Source organism: Panthera pardus, unplaced genomic scaffold (genome assembly GCF_024362965.1).
Source record: "Panthera pardus isolate Hobbes unplaced genomic scaffold, ASM2436296v1 HiC_scaffold_1, whole genome shotgun sequence".
Classification (NCBI taxonomy): domain Eukaryota; kingdom Metazoa; phylum Chordata; class Mammalia; order Carnivora; family Felidae; genus Panthera; species Panthera pardus.
Window position 1 is genome coordinate 82076638 of NW_026526654.1, and position 19953 is coordinate 82096590.

At 49.0% G+C, this 19953-nt stretch overlaps 2 long non-coding RNA genes across 2 annotated transcripts; both read left to right on the top strand.

The window, feature by feature from the left end:
• The first annotated feature begins 538 nt into the window (after nt 1-538).
• Nucleotides 539-5564, top strand: LOC128776317 (uncharacterized). Its single transcript, XR_008421398.1, has 2 exons — nt 539-1383; nt 4264-5564. It is a non-coding gene; the product is annotated as an uncharacterized LOC128776317 (long non-coding RNA).
• An 8238-nt stretch (nt 5565-13802) lies between these two features.
• LOC109266111 (uncharacterized) lies at nt 13803-16066 on the top strand. The gene is made up of 2 exons (XR_008421409.1): nt 13803-14081; nt 14689-16066. It is a non-coding gene; the product is annotated as an uncharacterized LOC109266111 (long non-coding RNA).
• Nucleotides 16067-19953: the final 3887 nt, after the last annotated feature.

A 19953-nucleotide genomic window follows, 5' to 3' on the forward strand; every position in this document is an offset into this window, starting at 1 on the left:
AAGCGTGAGAGGAGGAAGTGGGTGTCACCGCACAGCCGGTGCCTGGCCCGGGAACGCAGGCCGAGCTGTTTACAAATCGGTGCCTGCAAAAAAGTTTGCGCTGCAAAGCTCATTTCTTGCCGTCTGACCCCTCCCCTGGGGTGGGCCTTCCTTTAAACAAAGGACAGCTTCAGCAGCACTCAGAAACAAATGTTTGCTTCCCCGGAGGGAGAAGGAGGGAGAAGGAGGGAGAAGGAGGGAGAAGGAGGGAGAAGGAGGGAGAAGGAGGGAGAAGGAGGCGCCCTGCGCGATGCCAGAAATAAGCCTTTCTCCTGTCACTTAGGAGCCTGTGCCGTCTTGTCGTCTTGTCGGCAGGAGACACTGCAGCAAGGGGACAGGCACCTGGAGAGAATCAGATTCCACAGATAATTACAGGAAGGGCAACCACAGGTCCCAGTGAGGCCAGCTGTCTGTGGGCGGTTTTCATCGGGCTCTTTTTCACTCTATTGCTGATCTGCACGGAGTCAGTCTCCCCGAGGTGCCGGAAAGTATCGCACACTGGGCGCCTTACACACAGAAATCGATCGCCCCACGGTTCCGGAGGCCAGAAGCCCAAGATCGAGGCCTTGGCAGGGCTGGCTTCTTCCGAGGCCACCAGCGAGCATTTATTCCATGCCTGTCTCCTGGCTTCTGGCTTCTGCTGGCAAGATTTGACATTCCAGAAGCATCGTCCCGGTCCGTGTCTTGGTGGCCACGTGGTAGGCTCCCTGTCGGCATGTCTGTGTCCAAATCTGCCCTTTTTATGAGGACGCCGGTCATCCTGAATCACTCCGGGATGGCCTCGCCGTAACCAATGGCACCTGTAATGACCCTATTTCCAATATGGCGACCTTCTGAGGCTCTGGGAGTTAGGTCCTGAACGTGTACGTTTGTGGGGGATACAATTCAACTCCTAACACCTGCTGTGTGGCACACCTTTGCTAGAAGCTGAGGGAGAGAAAGAGGTGGTGACACACAGCCTGTGCTTGGCTTACCCACAAGCCAGCCTGGAACACGGCCAGCAGGGCATTCTGCAGCCCGGGATACGGTTGATGAGCGGGACAGTGGAGATACGAGCCAAGTTCCATGGGAGCAGGAAGGAGGGCACCTTACAGAAATGGCATTTGAGGACTGCGTTGAGACGTACAATCTTTAAGTTGCTCTTTAGTGTGACGCTGAGGGGGGCTGTAGTATCTGAGACTTGGTTTACCAGGACACAAGTTCAAAGTCCTCCCTGGTATATGTCTGGTCTCTCTCTGGTGCAGAACTGCATGGCCGTTGTTAAAGCCAATATGCTGTGGAATATACACAGGCCGGTCTGGAGTATGAAGTGGAAATACTTGAAGTTTCAAATAATCAGTCACGGTGAGCCTATAATTGTAATTTAAATTGTTTGGGAAATGCATTGAAGTAAGCGCGTAACCAATGTTCAGGTGTTCATGAAGAATTGTACTCCTCATGTGGTTTATTAAAATGGTTTAGTATTTGGGGCACCTGGGTGGCTCAGTCGGTTAAGTGTCCGACCTTTTTTCTTTTTTTTTTTGGGGGGGGGGCAGGAGGCACATGCAAACAGGGGAGGAGCAGAGAGAGAGGGAGACAGGGAACCTCAAGCATGGGTGCAAAGCCCCCATGCAAGGCTTGATCCCACGACGGTGAGATCATGACCTGAGAGGAGATCAAGAGTCAGACGCTTAGCCAACTGAGCCACCCAGATGCCCCGAGCGTCTGACTCTTGATCTCAGCTCACGTCCTGATCCCAGGGTCGTGAGTTCCAACTGCACGTTGGGCTCCACGCTGGGTATGAAACCTCCTTAAAAAAATAAAAATAAAAATCGCGTTGCATTTGATAGAAGCAGGCTTAATTCCCATAACAACAAATGAAATAAAACGAACACCCTGTGTTATGGGCCGAATTGTGTCACCCGCCAAAGTCATGTGTTGAAGTCCTCAGCCCCGGTACCTCAGGACGTTGACTGGACGCAGGTAGGATCTTCAAAGACGTGATCCAAGCTACTGTGGAGCCTTTAGGGCAGGCCCTGGTCCAATATGGCTGGTGTTCTCAGCAAAGGATATGAGTCCATAGAGGGAGAGTCCCCCGGGGGACGAGCACCCATCTGGAGAAAAGGCCACGGGGGACACAGGGAGGAAGGGCCACCTGCGAGCCGGGGGAGAGGCCTCCGGAGAAAGCAAGCCTGCCGACACCTTGGTCTCCGACTCCCAGCCTCCAGAACCGTGCGAAGCCAGATCTCTGTTGTTTCGGCCCCTCCATCTGTGCTATTTCGTTACGGCCGCACTAGCAAACTAATACACGCTGCGACTCGTTCAGAAGCCTCGGGGTTCTCGGTTATTTGTTGGCCTGTTTGCACCTGGTTTTGCTCTGCTCCTTAATGTCTACCTTCAAAATAAGACCCAGACACGTCCCCTTTGCGCCCCGTTGCGATCTCCTCTTCCCGCGGGGTCCTTGTTACAGTCTGGAGTACGTGAATGCATGCCTCTAGAGGATTCTTTTTCTAGAAATATTATACGTATCATTCGGCAATTTTGCTTTTACTTAATCAGACGGCGCCGAGGTCTTCTGTACTTTATGAGCATTTCCTTTATTGATATGCTTTTAAATTGTTTCCGGCGTTTGCTGAGAAAGACTTTATGTCACAAAATAGCTCTTTGGGTCGAGCTGGTAGCTTACATAGTCCAGTTTCCTTAAACTTGTCAGGGAACAGGAGCGGTGATAGCAGCCTGAATAAACTGTCGTGCCTTTGGAAAAAGCAAAAAGAACCAAAGCCCTCAGTTTAAGAAGTCAGCAGAGCCATATTCCTTAATGTCACGGTTTCGACGATAAAAGACAAAAACCCGAAACTCCAATACAGCAGTGCTACTTTTCTTCCATGTGTACAACTTAAACCCAAACCTAAATCGATCTCTGATTTATTGGCACTTAATTCCCTAAAATGTTGACTGAGTGTTGCCAGGAAGGCCTGGTGGGACTCCACTTAAGTCTTTAGCTACAAACCCGGAAACACACAAGGCCTGACAATCATTTGCATTTTACTGCAACTTGGTATGGAGCTGAATTGCTTTGCTAAAATCAACCCCTAGATTAAGAAAGGCTGATATCATTTATTGCAGGCATTGAGTGACATACAAGAGGCGACAGCCTCTCTGATTTGCCATTACCTTGGAGAGATTTAACTGTGTTTTACGATACTTTTCGGCGCATACTATTGTTTTATTCTATTTCCAAAGGATTTTTACTTCAACGAGCCATGAGTGTTTTGTCAATTATTCCTGGTACGTTTTAGCCATTCAATTTAGCAGCGACTAACTTCTATTGGAAGTCTACAACAAAAGCGAACACAATAACCTGAAAGAATGCGTGCTGATTGAAACAAACCTGTGAGTTGTATTGAAAAATCAATTTGAGGCAAAGAGCATACAGCATGTCCCAAGGCAAGTTGATAGTAAGTTCCTGCTAGGTTAGAACCCACAACTTTAATGAAATACAGTGATCATTTCAATTTAATTATTTTAAATATTCACAGTACCCACTAAAGTGTGACCTCTGTGGTGCCGAACACTGAAAACAGAAAGCTTTCATTTTCAGTTGTCATCAACACTGCCACACCAGAGGTGTCTCGAACACCCTGCCACGTTCGCGGCAGATCACGAATCCACCAGGAAGCCCCAATCAAGGGCGGTTGAGTTAGGTATCTGAAAACCACACCCCATAGTAGCAATAATTGTGGTAGTATTAGCAGGAAGAGCAGGAGTACTTGTTATCCAACTTAATTTTTTTTTTAAGTTTATTTATTTTTTTGAGACAGACAGCGACAGAGCATGAGCGGGGGGAGGGTCAGAGAGAAAGGGAGACACAGAATCTGAAACAGGCTCCAAGCTCCGAGCTGTGGGCACAGAGCCCGACACAGGGCTCGAACTCACGGACCGTGAGATCATGACCTGAGCCGAAGTCGGACGCTCAACCGACTGAGCCACCCAGGCGCCCCACTTGTTATCCAACTTAATAACTGGACCACCTGCAGTTAAAATTTTACAGGAATTTGAACTTGAGGAAAGCCTCCCCAGATGTTCCTATAGACAAGGTTCTCCTCATTCTCCTAGTGGGTTAACCAGCCTTGGAAGCAAGAGTGAAAAAAAGAAGACCGTTCTCCATTTTATTTGTGCTTTGTTGTTGTTGTTGTTGTTTTTTTTGGGGGGGGGCTTTTAAAATACAGTTTATTTATTTTTGAGAGAGAGAGCGCGAGAGAACGCGTGCGTATGAGCCGAGGAGCAGAGAGAGAAGGAGAGAGAGAATCACCGACTGTGAGACCATGATGTAAGCTGAAACCAAGAGTCGGACGCCTAACCGACTGAGCCAGCCCAGTGCCCCACGTCTCCATTCTATATGGGGCTCGCAACGCCCTGCAGAAGGTAGGGTACCTCTGCACGGTGGCCAGTTCGGTTGTTTCACCCTCTGCAGCTGGGGACTTGGCTCAGAAATTCCATCGCCGTGTTCTGGCACAACACAAAACCACTTCAACCCTTCTTCCTTTTCTCTTAGAAAGGCTGGGGCTGTGTTCTTGCAAAAACACAATTTCGGGTGGTTCCTGCCATGAGCTAGGGAGGCAGAGCCAAAAAGGCTTCGGTGTCAGACTGGTGTGGGCTCAGCTCTTGGTTCCCACACTCAGTGGCTTTGGGATCTTGGGGATGCTACTTAACCTCTTGAAGGCCTAGTGTCCTCAGCTGAAACATGGTACCAGTGCCACCCGCACCATAGGGTGACGTAGTGATTGAGAGAGACACTTGCCATATGCCATGCAAACGTCTGTCCTCTTCCTCTGGGTGAAAAGCCACATGGCCTCAGTTTGGCTCAGGTACACCAGCCCGGTCAAGATCGCAGCAAGTAAGCTAGGAACACTGTGGTCAACAAACCCGATAAAGGTCAAACTTTCCAATCGGCGCAAAGCATCACATAACAGAGAGTGCCTGAGGGCTGGCCTGTCTCCCCCTCTGGCCACTGCTGGTTTCTGGAGCCAGGCAACAATAGTGATCACAGAACTGAAACAAAACAACAACGTGGGCATGTTGTCCATATCGCTTTCGATTTACAATAAAGTATTGGCACTGACACTAATATTTTTATGACTGCAAAATTTATTAAATAAAAAAAAACAGTGAAAACAGAAATTTTATATCTTACACATCAGAGGAAATATGCTTGTAAGCATATTACAAATAGCAAGAAAAGCACTTATAATTGTTATGTTTTGGTTGTTCAGACATTCAATTATTAGGAAACCTCACTAAAAATTGAAGTGTTTGGAAACTGAGCAAAAACGACATAAAATGAGGAACACTTAATCCTCAGTAATGGATCTTTCTTTTCCCCAGGGTTCGGTCCTAAGAAACAAAATGGCCCGATGATATCATTGGTGAATGGTGAACATATTTGTGTGGAAAATTTTGCTGCCACTGGAAAAGTTTATTTTCATCTTACACCAGTTTAGAAGTTGTCGGGAGATAGTAATAAACCAGATTCCATCTTCAAATAATCTTTTCCCCTGTTTGATGACTCCCAGAGTTCTTTCAAAGTAACTTTTGGGGGGTTTTGGGTGGAGAATGGTGGTCAGAAACTGGAAGTTTTCACTGATAGCGACTTGTAGTTTTATTCCTCGAAAGAGCACTTCAGTCTTATCTTTATCCTTGTTGCTTTGTCGCCAATAGAGAGTCAATTCAGTTTCCGTGTTACTCTCAAAGATATTCCATTTATATCCTGCTTGCGAGAAAATGTTTTCACTGGGGTAAGAGTCTTCCCATAGAAATTGTCCTGCTCCAATGTCTTCTAAAGGAATGTAGCTTTGTTCTATTTGAAAATTAATGCAGCATGGAATTCTCTGAGTACCTCTTAAGAAAATGCAGGATGTCAATTGCAGATTATTTAAGTATTTCCCAAAAAGGTTTTACCAACAAAAGTATCTATAGGTCAGTAATCAAGACTAGAGCCCTTACTGACAGAGTATTAGTTATTGATGCTATCCTTATGCATTCATGCAAAAACCATTCTTTGAGCACGGGTTATCTGCAGGGTGTTTTGCTAGGCATGAAGGATAAGTGACAGATGTTTATTATCCCTGTCCTTGGGATGCTTATGGTCTAATGGGAGCTGCGATAAACAAATGAATAAACGATTGCAAATGGTGATTTGTGCATGAAGGAAAATAAGGGCTACGGCAGAGAATAGGGTGGCCAGCGAAGGTCTTTCTGAGGAGGCGACATTTTGACTGAGTCACAACTCAAAGACAACACCGGGCAATAGAGGAAAGTGATCTAGGCAGAGGGAAAAGTGGGTGCCAAGGCCCTGGGGCAGAAAAGAGTTTTGTGTATTCCAAGAACTTAGGGATGGCCTTTGTGCCTGGGACAAAGTGAGAGACAGGAGACAAACACGGATGAGGTCATAAAGTCAAGAGGGGCTAGAAGAGGCAGTACCTGGGGGACTGGGAGAAGACATTGGCCTTTATCTATCGGGCAACGGAACATCATTGAAAGATTTTAAGTAGCGAAGCAGCGTAAATAATTTGCCTTTCAAAGAATACTCTGTGGAAAATTTCTGTTGTGAGAAGAAGAGAGAAAGCAAGAGAGACAGTAGTGGGACCAGTTAGGAGACCGCTTGGTCAACCACAAGAAACATGATGGTAGCTTTGACCCAGATGGTTGTGGTGGAGGCCACAGGGAGACAGGCTCATCCCAGATGTATCTGAAGGAAAGCAAATAGAACTGGCTATTGGGTTAGAGGAGAACAGAAATGCAAGGGGCCAAGGATGGTCCCCAGTAACCCGGGGACATTGCTAATCAGGTGCGTGACGGCGGAGGAGTAGGAGAGGGCCAGAAGAGACTGACAGACGGGCTGGTGCAATAGGACAAACAAGGACAGTGGGGTGTCTTCCATGACGAGGCAACGGAGCTTCAAGATGGAAAAGGTGGTCGAGTGTGTCTGACAAAGCGACGTAAAGACCCAAGAGCCTATTAGACTGGCCAACGTGGAGGTTGTCGGTAACCTGGCCACACGGTTTCAGAGCAAAGGTGGGTATGGGGAGAGGCTGGTGAGGAAGCACGTAGAGCGTGTGTAAGCGGCTCTTTTGAAAGCTTGTCCTTTTTGCCAGGCAGGGGAGCCCAGGACGGAGCTCGGGACCACTGGGCAAGAGGACAGTCATTTCTCTCAGTAAACCACCCTCAACCCTTTAGCCCAGACACCTTTCCCAGAGAGTAAGAGACTCCTTCTCCACCTCTCTACCTTCATCCCCATAATCCTCATAATTACCCTGGCGAGGGCAGGCGTGACAAAGAACCACTCGCTTTTGACCTCTTAGGTGGACGTCTGCCCAGTTTTTGGCTCCGGGACCCTTCTCCCCTCCTGTCAATGAGCCCCAGGCCTCCCTCCACACCATTCTCACGTCGGCCAGCTCAAGGTGAGCTTCTGACTCACACACGCTTTCCTCTTAAATTTTCTCGGCTTTCTCACTTAGCCAACGATGAGGTAGGACATGAAAAAGTCTAAGAAATGTCGGAGGGCAGGAGATTAAGGAGGACTTGTAAGGACGCAGTTGTTCTCACGTTTTTGTTTTTCAAATTGCATTTTGTTAAACTAACCACGTTAGGGGAAATTGCCAATGGAGGAATATTGATCTTTCAAAGCGACGCACGCTTTAGGAGGAGATGACATGGCTTTTACTGAAATTGCAGAATGGCTTTACTCTGTACGTGCCCTCTGTGATGGCCTACGGGGAAGGATGTGTGATATGTGTAAGAAAAGGAGTAGAAGGAATTTCATTAAGGGTAGGATGCTAGAAAGTGAAGGTTCCAGCTCTTACGTAATTGACGAAGGGTAGAAGTTGCATTTCAGGGAATAAAGGAAATCAGGTGCCACAAATTTAACTGATTCTCATCACCAGCCAGTTAAACTCTCTTTTGCAGATCAGACATCTTTCCTCTATTTGCAGCAAAGCTTCAAAGCTGCGGGCTGGGCATCAGGCCATCAGAGTCACTCAAACCACAATGATGACATTTCCTGGAGTCCAGCATCCAGCCCTCATCCCTCTCTCCCCTCATCGTCCTCTGTCCTGTCACCAAAACAGAAAGAGATGGGAAAGGAGAATATTGTTTCCTTCCTGCCTCAAAGCTCCCTGGGCCTCCTAAGAATACAATATAACCCCCAACTTTCCCCAAATCTCCACATCCTAACATTTCCAGGAAGTTATAAGCCATGGGAGTCCGGGCAGACCCAGAAGAACATGTGTCTTTTTCTCTAAAAGCCCTTGTGGAAAGTCCCCACTATTCTGTGGGGGAGAAACAGTGTCTGCTTTGTTCATTCTGTCTCTAACGCCTAGTACAGTGCCCGGTCCAGGATCAACAATAGTGTTTCTTTAATGAATAAACAGGCGAATGAGTGAAGCTTTCCAAGTGGATATATTCAAATGCTAAACACTTGGGCTCTACGTCTATGTGCTTCCATTTACCCCGAAAGAAGTTTCTCCTATTTGTTTTTGTATCTTTATTCCCTGGGAACAAGAAAATCAAAACAGTGAAATGACTTTTTGCTGGGTCACAAAGCATGAAAGTAAAAGCATTAGAGCCTGGCAAGTCCGTGAGGCTGATGACAGCTTTGATGTGTTGACTTCTCTTCCAGGGTCCCGTTCACGATCTCCGTGTCCCTCCTCACCTCTCCGTTTCTCTTGATCCCCCTCCCACTCTCCCTGATTTCCCCGGGCTCAGCTGTGAATTCAGCTGCCTACCATAGAGTTCATGAAGACTGGACTCACCTAGGGTTATCTGAATTTTGGTAGAAGATCCTTGAACTCAAAGGAATAACACTGAGCGTTAAAATTTCCGAGGGGTGGAGGCAGGTGGTTTAGAGGGACTTAATTTTCCCATCTCAAATTATTCCAAATAGGCCGTTATATATTCTGGCCATTCATAAGGCCAGGTCTGCTCATTGTTCACTCTGCTGGACCAAACTGGATTAGGACCCAGACTAGGGTTGCAAGATCATCTTTTAAGAGTAACTACAATCCCTGTTGTCCATCCATTCATCCATCTACTTCATTCATTCGTTTGTTCTCTGGAGACCAATGGTGAGAAAGGCAAGGACGTGTCAGTTTTCTAGCAACTTACAGACTCAGGGAGAGAGATAGTGATCTCATAATCCTGCAACTGAAAGAAACACCTTGGATAAAAGGAGTCAAGCTCAGGGAGTTTACAGAGGAGCCACAGAGGCTGGGCGGGTCTAGAGGTGCTTCCCAGAGGAAGGAGGAGTGGGAGCCAAGGGTGGATAGACAGAAGACCCAATGGGAGAGGGAGCTCCCTGAAGGTATAGAAAGCAGGCTGGAGTGGCTGGTGTTCAAACCTCCAGGTGGACAATCTGCCGGGGAGGAAGGCAAAAGCCAGAGCATTTAGTCTCTTTGGGACCAGATTTAAGGTCGTATTCTTCATCTTAAGGTCGATAGGGAGCTCTTGAATAGTTTTAAGTGGGAGAGGAGCCTGGGAGGAGCCTGGGCATTATCCTGCCTTGAGCTACTTGCAAATATATTCGTGTATTGCTGTACTTTTCTTCTTGTGCATGTCTAACTCAGCACATCTCTTCCTGGGGAGAATTAAGACTGGTGCTTTCCTGGGTAGCAGAAACAAAGACAGGGTCAAGGTTCAACCATTGGCTTTCACTCCAGAGATAACAGTTGTAAAAGCCCAAGCTTTGTTTTGTAAGAGCAGAGCTCTCAGTGAATCAAAAGGCAATGGCCAGAAGAGATCGAGGGGATAAAGTTCCCCTAAAATGAGTAGATAATAAACTGGCCCCCGTGTGGGGAGGAGGGAAGTCATGAGAAGAAGCAGGAGGGCTGAGGCCAGAGAGACTTCTTGGCTGGTGGAAACCACGTAGAGGGAAGCGTCCTCGGCGTGGAGACACTGCCCCACCTCTGCCCCAGCAGGCATCAGAGAGCCAGCTGGGAACCTCGCAGTCCCTGCAGACTGCACCTGTTGGGGAACACGCTGAAGTGTGTGTGTGAAGGTGGCCCGGGCTGAGGAGCCGGTCTTTCTCACTGCACTTCGCCCATCATTTACTCAGCAGGAGTGAGAATCACCTCTCAACACACACAAACTATCCCCCCACCCTCCCTCCTCAAAGGCTCAGGACCCGCTTTCTCCCCTGAGAGCTAACAGTGAAATAGTTAACCTGGATAGAGTCAAAGGCGGTACAGTGACGCTGTGGATGGGCAGGCCCCCTCGTTATCTGTGCCGAGGTGAGAACAATAGAGTCACTCGGGTCAAGATCGTGGTGAAACCCAGCCCAGTTGTAAAATGAGGTTGGCCATTTTCAAAGGTTAATCTGGCTGCGGGGTGGAGAGCTGAATGCCAAGGGGCCAGAGCTGAGGTCGTGTGACCAGACAGGAGCTTATGTCAGCGGTCCGGGCAAAAAGTCGCCATGGCTTGGGTTAACATGGTGGCCCTGGGGATGGAGAGGAGTGACTGGATTCGAGAGATATGACTGAGGTAAACAGACAGGACTTGAAGGAGCAGGTAAGGCAGTGTAAGAGAGCTTCGTTAATTGGGTTTCTATAATAGATCCAAATAGCTTCGATGGTTTCCACCACAATGTTGAAAGCAAACAACCCCAAGTTCTCAGTGGCTTACGGTAATCTTTTTGTCTTGTTATATAGGTCTGCAGATTGGTTGGACATTTCTGTGTCAGGTCATAGTAGGTCCATGTGTCTCTTACTCTAGGACCTATGGTTACACGGGGGTGAGCTCTTCCAAGGCGGGTGGCAGGAGGCCAAGGGCCCAAGCCAAAACACACAAGTATGTTGCAATCCTCTAGCTGGACAGGGCCTAGGAAACGTCTACTCATATACCATCGGTTGAAGGATACTAGGAGACAAAGCCCAGAGACAGCGGGGCAGCGAACTAAACTGCCCCAGAGAAGCCATGGCAAGACTGAATTGTAAACAAATAATGTTCTCTGTCTTAAGAATCAAGGGTGGCCCCTAGGTTTCTGGCTTACCCAGCTGGATATATTGGGGTGCCCTTCCCTGAGAAAGGAAACCTAAGAAATGAATCAGGCTTGGGAGACCCCCTGGGCTCAGTCTTGGATATTTGGTTTGGGATGTCTTTGGATAGCAAAGTGGCAGGAGCTACGGAGAAGCGTGGCCTGGAGGTATGTACTTGGGAGATTATGGCAAAGACTGCCAGTTGTACCCAAATATCCGTCCACTTACCCCTTCTTCTTCAGTCGAACCTTGAGTTTTTCTTTTCTTTTCCAACCTCTCTTGAATGGAGTAGTTGCCTGACTACATTTTAACCAATGAAATACAGGAAGTGTCAATTTTGACTTCTAAAAACTATCCTAAAAGGAAAGAGTACGTCCTTCCGCCTGTTTTATCGGTCCCTCCTGGCAGAAATGTGGTTGCGATGGTTTAAGCCCAAGGGGTCAACCTGGGCCGTGAGGTAAAAGTCCGATGTTGAGAACAGCAGAGCAACGGCAGAGAAAGACTAGTTCCCTGAAAAGAAAAATCACTTTTATAGTATTTAAGTTACTGCCACTTGTAGTCAAACCCAGTCCTAACTGTCACAAGTCATGGGAGCGAGGAAGTGTGAGACACCGCTCAATTTAACACCAGGTTTTCTTTTTTTTTTTTTTAATTTTTTTTTTTTTAACGTTTATTTATTTCTGAGACAGAGAGAGACAGAGCATGAACGGGGGAGGGGCAGAGAGAGAGGGAGACACAGAATCGGAAGCAGGCTCCAGGCTCCGAGCCGTCAGCCCAGAGCCCGACGTGGGGCTCGAACTCACGGACCGTGAGATCGTGACCTGAGCTGAAGTCGGACGCTTAACCGACTGAGCCACCCAGGCGCCCCAACACCAGGTTTTCAAGAAGAGAATGTGGAACGAGAGGTGAGGAGGGCCCAGGACTGAGCTTCCGGGAGCTCTAAGTGCCAAGTAGAGGAGGGGACCACCCACAAACAGAGACAGAAGCAGCTGAGGGGTAGAAAGAAAGTGAAACTTGGTTGTTCTGGACAGGAAAGAAGGAGAGCATGTCAAGGAAGAGGAAGTGGCCAAAAGTGGGAGACCATCCAACAAGTGAACAGCAGAGGAGATGAACTAAGTTCAGAAGATGACAAGGACGTGGGGGAACGCGGCCTTTGATTCGCAAGAGTATCCTCTGAAAGACTTAGGAACAAAATAAGGCTGTATTGGGGCTATTAAAACATGATTCCTAAAAAAAAAAAAAAAAAAAAAAATACCCATAATTCCAAATATTTCTAAACCACCAATGGCCCAGAGTACCGTCCAGGATGCTTTAAGAGGAAAACGACTCCATTCTAGACTTCTATTAGAAGGTAAGCGGAAGTGATGGAGAAGACAGATGAGCCTCAACATGACTTTCTGTCCTTACACGTCAGGTTTTCCTCTCCACTCCTCTCCTTTGCCCCCACCTCTGCCTTCTGCACAGCTTCCGGCAAAAGCCTCCACCTCTCTGGCCTGTCCTTTGTCCTGTCCCCACACTGCTTCTCATTGTTTTCTTAGGAAAGACATGATAACTTCACTCTCTTGCCCCAAATCCTTTCAGGACTTTCCACTGACTACGTTTTCAAGTTTCAGTTCCTTAGTCAGGCATATTAGTCTTTCAAGATACAACCCTGACTTTTCTCTCTCATCTATCCATATATTCTGCCTCGACCATATCAAAGGACAAGCTCCAGTCAAAATCTAACTGTAGTCACGTGGGAAACCCCAAGGAGTACCACTCGTCTGTGACCAGTCAGAACGAGAAAACATTAAATATTGCTGTTTTAAGACACTAAGTTTGGGGGGGGGGTGTGTGCTACACAGCAATAGATAAGCAGAACAGAAGTGGGTACCGGAGGGGGGGGGTCTGGCATTAAAAACTTAAACCATACGGCATTGGCTACTTTATAAAGTAGGATGACCAAAGAGCCTCTCAAGGATGTGGCTCTACTTTAGGACTTCAGAAATACTTAGGGGTGTGCCTCCTACCTAGAACCCTCAGCTAGGCAAAAGATTTCTGAGAGTTTTAACAGCATTGCCCCACAGAATCCTAACCTCAAGCCCAAAACCAGACAGGGTCCTATCTCAAAACCACTTGTGAGTGTGGCTTTTGTAAACTGCAAGATTCCTAGGAACCCCACGATGTGTTTATGAGTTTGAGTGGATGGGTGCACCATCAGCCAGCGTGAACTAAAAGGGGCAGAATGACTCAAAACTGAAAAGAAGCCTCTCGACCTTCGAACTTCTATGGGCAGGAAGCCGGCTAAGGGAGCTATTCGGTGGCAAAGGCGAGCCATCTCCGGATTTCAGAAATGCTACCGACAAGTGACTGCTCTACGTGCCTCCCATTCTTCCTGCCCCCTCTGAGCAGGAGTGTCTCCTACAGGTATTTGTACACCCCAGTGTATATTGGGTGCTTGTGTGTAGGGGTGCAGGTAGCCCGTCTTTTTCGTTCACAGGTAGTTCTATTGACAGGAAACTGTTTGAGGAACACCACCGGAAGAGGAAGCCATTCGCGCCTGGACTGTATTTAGATGACAAGTTCCAGGTTTTTCCATCTGATTCTTACGCGCTTTGGGGGCAGGTGCAAAAGGGTGTGAACATTTTTGCTTGAGGGAAGGATGTGAATTATCGTGCCTGGAGGGCAGACGGGATTTTCTGAAGACAGCCACCACAGAGTCTCCATCCCCCAAGCTCTTCCGCACTGGTGGGAACTCGCCACTTCCTCATATGCTTCTACTGGGAAGGGCCTGTGTCTGCCGTGACCAGTAGAATATGGCAGCATCACTGCTGGGCCCACCGTGCCCGCTGTGTCCACACAGTGTTTCACTGGCCTGGCAGTTTTCACTTCCTGCCTTTTAGAACACTCCCTCTGGAGCCCAGACTCCATGCTGTGAGGGCCCCAAGCTACACAGAGGGGCCACAGCCAACAGCCCGCATAAGCTGTCAGCGCCATCTTGAATGTCCGGGTCCCGCTGTGGCCAACATCTGACCAAGACCACGTAAAGGACTCCTGGTGAGAACTACTCACCGAACCCAGTCAACCCTCAGAGCCACGAGAGGATTATTAACGTTGTGATTTTTATGTTACTAGGTTTCGGAGTGGTTTGTAAGGTCCTCAATACTTGTTCGTTGAATTTGTGACCCAATTCACTGCACCCTGGAATTTTTAAAGCAAGTAATACCACAGAGGACAAAGACAAATATTTATACCACATGCTAACTTGCAAGGTTATCAATTTTTTGGTGTGAGGTGATAGATGACCCACCTGTAAATGGCTTAAATTGGGGATTGGCAAACATTTTTATAATGGGCTAGATAGAAAATATCTTAGGTTTTGCCTCTGTCACAACTCTACAACTCTGCCATTGTAGCTGTAGTCAGTAAGTAAAGGAATAAGCGTGCCTGTTTCCTAATAAACGATTTTACTTACAAAAGCAGGCCGCAGGGTGCTTTGGCCCACGGGCCATAGTTCGCTGACTCCTGCCTTTAAACATAGGGACTCATTATTTTGTAACAAGAATTGAGAGTTAATTCAAATAGATCAACAATATAAGCACGAACGTGGGTTCTCTCCACCTTTCTGCTCTGTCATCCTCAATTCTGTGAATTTTGTTCTCAGGCTGGTCCCTTCACGCGGTTGTAAAATGGCTGCCACCTCCTCGTGCCTCCGGGCATCACATCCTGACACGCACGTCCCCAGTGGAGAGAGAGGACTGCTTCTCTGCATCCTGTTTAAGAGCTAAGAGAACTTTTCCAGAGGTCCTCCAGCAGACTGTCACGCCCCATGGGCTACAAGTGCATCTCACATCCGTTCGTAAACCATGAGTTACCATTATCTTGACCTCAGACTACTCCAGCTTCCCCCCATCGGAAGCTTTGCCCAATACGGGAACAAGATGGGGTTCCGTTAGCAAGGAGTCTAGCTACTGGGTAGGCGATAACCCAGAAAACCAAGCAGAAGCCCAGAGGCATTGGCGATAGGGCGCGCAGAAGATTCGAGGGCCAGATCCTGATGCCCAGCTTGGTTGGTTAGGGGAACAACAAGGAAACAAAGCACGTGTCGTCCAGTGGCTTCCGGAAGTTCCTAGTCCACAGCGTCAAGGAGCTTGAAGTGCTGCCGGTGCCCGACAGATCTTACTGTGCAGAGATTTCTCACGATGTCTCCTCCAAGAAGCGCAAAGCCCGTCTACAGATTGCAGGTGGCAAGAGGCATGAGGCTCTCTGCGAATGCCAGGCGGCCAGGCCCAGCCGAGGCCATGGAAACAAAAAGCCCCAGCCTTTCGGCGTGTACTGCTTGAGGTCGCTTTCTCCATGGAGATTTTCCTGAGCCCCCCCTCAGGAGACACTGCCGGCTCCCTCCTTCGGTCCTCAACCCACACAGCATGCCTTCGGCCCCCTACTTGTCTATGCCCCCCTGAACTGGGACTTCCTTACTTTGATATCAAAGTGGCCACTGCCATTCCTGGCCCACAGAAGGCCATCACCCATGTGTGATGGCGGGCGGAGGAGGGTGCAGAGGAAGTCAGCCCCCCCCAGTTCCGTGGGTCATTAACGTTAACACTGTGGAATTATCTCTGCCTTGCTCTTCTTTTCGGAGCGGTGGCCTCAAGCTTGCAGACTTGTGCCCTTGAGCCAGGATCCCGTCAAGCTGAGAAACCCAGTTTGCTTGTTTTCCTTTTAGTTGGGGCCGGATAGGAACCCCGTGGGCAGTGTTGGGCCATAGACTTTTGGCAAGTGGTGCCATGGGCTTGACTCTTAACTTTTCCCACATTCCTTCAAACGGACCCTCTGCCCTGCAGGATGGCTTTTAGTGGAATGTCACATGTCCTCGGCACTCGTCTGTGGTCCCTGGGACGGCACCTACCACACTATTTAGGCTGCGTGTCTTTGGTCTGTCTCTCCTGCACGATGACCAGCTTTGGGAGGACAGGCGTGCTCTTAGGATCATTTCTGAACCCAGTGCCTGGAAAACGCAGAAGAGATGTTTAACGAATGGATGAATGTCAGTGATGTTTCTGTAAGCACACACACACACACACACACACCCCTTTCTTTTTTCTTTTCTTTTTTTAATGTTTATTTATTTTGAGAGAGAGACACAGCATGAGCAGGGGAGGTGCAGAGAGAGAGAGGGAGAGAGAGAATCCCGAGCGGGCTTCCCACTCAGTGCAGAGCCCGACTCGGGGCTTAATCCTTGGAACCATGACCTGAGCAGAAATCAAGAGTCCGATGCTTAACCGGCTGAGCCACCCAGGCGCCCCTCGCGCACACACCTTCCAACGGCCCCAGAATCAGATGTGTTGGCGAATGCTGGCGCCTTCATCCTTTAACCTGGCTACCTCCCAAGCACCTCTGCTCAAAGCCATGGAACCGCCACTGCCACAGGGAAGCTCTGAACTGAGAGTCCTTGCCAGTGATGGCCTGTTGATCTACCCCAGTGCCTCTGTGTCCCCTGCAGCCCCAGCCAGCCAATGCTCGCCTGGCCAGCACTGCCCGGATGTGTGCTGACCTGGGGATGCGCTGCGGGTCGAGGGAGGCGCCCACGCAGAGCTCACTCCGGGGGTGGCCGCCCTCCTTTCATCCTGCAACTCGGGCAGAATGGGGAGACCCAGCAACCTGAAATTCACAGAAATCCTGGAGTGGACCAAGGAAGGGTGGGAACAGGAGAGGAGGCACACGTGGCAGCTTGTCCTGAAGGCGACAAGATGTCTATTTGCATATAATAATTACCGGGCTCCTAGCTGCACCAGCCGCTGCCGAGCCCGGCTTGCACCGGTGCACTTAATGCCGCAGCTGTGACGGGAGAATTTCAGCTGAGTCATATCCCCGCCTTAGGGGGCGAGGGGGAGAGTTGAGCCTGGGGGAAGGTAGCTGACTTGTCAAAAGTCACACGCAGCTAGGAAGCGGGGGTGGGGGTCAAGATCAGAGCCAGGCCGGCTTGCCCCAAAGTCCATCTTCCTGATCACTGGAGCACACTGCTCGCGAAGAAGCAATCGATCAGCAGCTTTGAACGTTTCCGTCTGTGGACACAGTCTGGTTGACGCACTGCCTCTCTCAGGAGGCCTGATCTCCGGGGCCTGATCCTTGTCGCGCCCCACGTCATGAGAAGGGGGAGGCCCAAGGCCACGGGCAGACCCCTGCCAACATCTTTATGTCCCCCCTGTGTCTTTATGTGGGAGGAGAATGTGCCTGGAAATACAAGCAGATGAGCCTCCCCTCCCGCATCCATCTGGTCCCCCCATCCTCAAATACACCCAATCTGAGCCCCACACCCCCGTCACCTCCGTGGCCCAGCTGGGTGACTCAGCGCCAGGCCCTTTATGGCCCCGAAGTCACACACAGTGCCGGCCCGGACCAGCCAAGCACCTTCAGCCCCACACCCACTCTTCCCTCTCTCTTCGGGTATCTGTGAAGGAAGGTTCCCGAATCCCAGATCATAGGCTCCCCCGACGGTGCAGCTGTACTCCTCACGTCCAAGTAGTCGTGGACAAGCTCCCTAACCATCTGTGGGCCTCCATTTTCTCAGCTGAACAAGGAGGATGAAAACAACAGCTTCTCTTCGCTAGACTGTGGCAAAGACCAGATGACGGAACACACGAGAGCCCTCTGCACACTGCCTGGTACCTTCCCCACCACGAGGGCACGGTCGGGGCGGCCAGCCCTCAGGACCGTGTGCACGAGCCGGCTCCTAAGCCACGCGGCTGAGAAACAGCAGGGCTCATTTCCTCTGCTGGCCTAGGACTTCCCTCAGGGTCCCCGCGTCTCTGGTGTCTGAGTCCCCGTCTCCTAGGCGAGTGTGACCTCCCTCCCTCTTTCTGCAGAGGCTCCCTTGGGAAAGTGGTATTTCGCAGAGTCTCAGGACACTGAGCTCTGCTTATCTCCGGGACTTGAGTAGTTGCAGAAATGAGACTTGTGCTTCCAGCCTGCATCGGTCCCAGCCCATGACCTTCAGGGAAGGTCATGCTTAAGCAGAAAATTTCAGCAGGTTTCCTATACAGCCGTGCTCACCTACAACTGCCTTTAACTGTGTTAACTAACATCTGTCTCCACGCAGCCACCCTCCCCCCTCCGCCCCACGGCCACCGCATATAGGGACCTCGAGAGGCTGCCCGAAACGCATATTCAAACACAGCTTCTCTGTTTTCCGTTGGGCAAGTCCGTTTTCTCAACTATAAAATGAGACTGTGATGCCCCGTCGATCTCGCAAAGCTATTGAGTGGAACAGATGAGATCCATGAGAGGGTTTTTCCCTAAACCATGAAGTCTGCATAAATGTGCATTATGGTAATAGTAAAACTCTGGAAACTTGGCTCACCTGGGTGGCTCAGTTGGTTGAATGGCCGACTCTTGACTTCCGCTCAGGTCATGATCCCAGGGTCAGGGGATCGGGTCTTACAACGGGCTTCGTACCAAGCTGCATGGAGCCTCCTTGAGATTCTCTCTCTCCCCGCCTTCTCTCTTTCTGCACCTCCCCCACTCTCTCTCTCTCTCTCTCTCTGAAATAAACTTAAAAACAATACATAAAAACAAAAAAGTCAATCTCAAAAGGTAACTACCTTCGGCTGGCATTGATTTAACACTATGGACGTTACAAATCAGAAGTTGGGGAGTGAGTGAGGGCTGTGCAAGGGCAACATGGGGGACCCCCGTGGGGGCAGAAGTCTTCTGGGTCTTGATTGTATCAGTGTCAATAGTCTGGTTGTGATCTGGTTTTTTAGAATATCACTGGGGAAAACTAAGTCATCTCTCCGGATTACTTCTTTGCAGCTGCATGTGAATCTATAATTATCTCAAAATTAAAACTTTAATTTAAAAATGTGCTGCAGAGTTATCTAGTTGGATCCAAAGTTTATAAAATAGCGACTGTATTTACTGATCTTGCATCATGTGACTTTATCTGTTTGGCTCACTTACTTGTGCAATGTACCGTTGTTGGCCTACTTTGCAGATATTAAAACTGGGCGCTGGAAATAGTAAGGCCATAAAAATAGTGCGTCACATTGTTGGGGTTCGGAGCCCTGAGCCACTCTGCACTACGGTCAATTCTAATAAGACATTAGGCACACTCGGGATTTGAACCAAGCGGGGCTGAATCCTCAAACCAGTTCTGGGTATATTTACTTAAGTACAAGAATCACCAGCAATGGGAAGACTAAATTCAAAGGTCATTCTTTAGGGTTCCTTTGGGGGATGATGACAGTGTTCTGGCTTAGATCCTGGTTGTGGTTGTACATGTCTAAGGATATACTAAAAACCACACACAGAATTACACACTTTAAAAGAATAAATTTCATGGTATGTGAATTATCTCTCAATTTTTAAAATCAACCCCACTCCCCACCCCCTCCCCACCCCCCCCACCCCCCGGCAGAAAAAGTTCTTGTGGTCTGGAAGTAAAAAAAGTTGACCTCTAGTGATAGTGGTGGTAGTAAGGAAATCTCCAAGGAAGAATTAACTTCTGAAATAAAATGGGGATAGGGGCGCCTGGGTGGCTTAGTCGGTTGAGCGTCCGACTTCGGCCCAGGTCATGATCTCACGGTTTGCGAGTTCGAGCTCCACGTCGGGCTCTGTGCTGACAGCTCAGAGCCTGCAGCCTGCTTTGGATTCTGTGTCTCCCTGTCTTTCTGGCCCTCCCCAGCTCATGCTCACACTCTATCCCTGTCAAAAATAAATAAACTTAAAAAAAAATAAATTGGGGACCATGGCAAAGACATAGAAAGTGTCTAAGATCCTGCCTCTGGTGACAAGAAGGAGAAGGGGGCACAGGAGGTCATAGAGGTGTGCTGAACTTGAGATGGCTTGAGCAGCCTCTCCTAGGGACCTCTAGTGGACTGATTAGGGGTGGAAGCAAAGACGCAGAGGTTTGGGATCCGGAAGTAGATGA